We start from the raw sequence: 1191 nt of genomic DNA, 5'->3' as shown, positions 1-1191 counted from the left end.
GTGACCAAAGAATTCACCAAAAAGGTAATTTCGTATTCTAAAAAACACGTTTTGTTCTTTTGTAAATGCTTACCGTAACGAATAGTAGACACTGGGGGCAGCCGGGCGGACGCCCTCGCCTCGCTTGAGTATGGACACGTCGCGAAGAGCCTGGCGCACAATGAGAAGCTTGCCGAAAACTAATGGACCCTTGCAGTCATTAACATGGAACGTCAAGACACACTCGCGAAAGCATGTGAGTTCTTCTGGCCTGGCAGCAATCGTTTTACCTGCCTTAGAAAGCAAGAACGTGTGGACAATTCCAGAACACCACAGTTGCTGGGAGGAGCGTACATAAAGCGCGAAGAATTCGCACAGGGAGGCGTGTGAAAGAAGTCAGCCTTCTTAAAAAGACATTTTTGGACAGTAATAACGTTCCTTATAAATCACGATCACCAGCAAACCCTGAGACGAAGCCCAAACACGAGTCTGTTCAGGCCTCAAGAAGAGAGAGCGGTTACAAGGAAGTGTTGTGTGGCTGCATTCACAACAACTTCGGAACGCAAAAAAACATCAGAAGAATGCTCCACCAAGGCTAAGGGAGAAGCCTGTTCCCGAGGCACACAGCAGCAGCCCACGCAATACTGGAAATTTCCACTCTGCACGGAGAGACACGGTAATGAAACAGCGATCAGTCATTGGGCGGCATTGCAAATTGAGTCCGCCAATGACAACGCCGCGACAGGTGCAAAATTTCGAGGAATCGTTGAGCTGAAACGTGGATGAGTGGTGAAGAGGACAGGCAACGGCCTTGCAGCAGTGGATACACCGGTTCCCGTCAGATCACCGAAGTTAAGCGCTGTCGGGCGTGGCCGGCACTTGGATGGGTGACCAGCCGGGCCGCCATGGGCTGTTGCCAGTTTTCGTGGTGCACTCAGCCTCGACCGAACAGTAGCGGCTCCGGTCAAAGAAATCCAGCATAACGACCGGGAGAGCGGTGTGCTGACCAAACGCCCCTCCTATCTGCATCCTTATCTGAGGATGACACGGCGGTCGGATGGGCCCGATGGGCCCGATGGGTGAAGAGGAAAGTCGGTGAGACAGTGCGGAAGGAAGAGGACACAGGGGCTCCTTCATATGTCGGCAACATCCACCTTCCGACACCGCCATAACGCTGCTTCAGCTACGGCAACACACGGCGACCTGTCGGCG

General features: G+C 52.9%; 1 pseudogene; it reads left to right on the top strand.

Moving 5' to 3' along the window:
• The first annotated feature begins 780 nt into the window (after positions 1-780).
• LOC124728325 lies at positions 781-898 on the top strand (annotated as a pseudogene).
• The last annotated feature ends 293 nt before the right edge of the window (positions 899-1191 follow it).

The sequence above is a fragment of the Schistocerca piceifrons genome, chromosome 1, assembly GCF_021461385.2.
Source record: "Schistocerca piceifrons isolate TAMUIC-IGC-003096 chromosome 1, iqSchPice1.1, whole genome shotgun sequence".
In the NCBI taxonomy this organism is placed as follows: Eukaryota; Metazoa; Arthropoda; class Insecta; order Orthoptera; family Acrididae; genus Schistocerca; species Schistocerca piceifrons.
The sequence above is the reverse complement of the archived record's forward strand: the minus strand, read 5'-3'. Positions and strand labels throughout refer to the sequence as shown.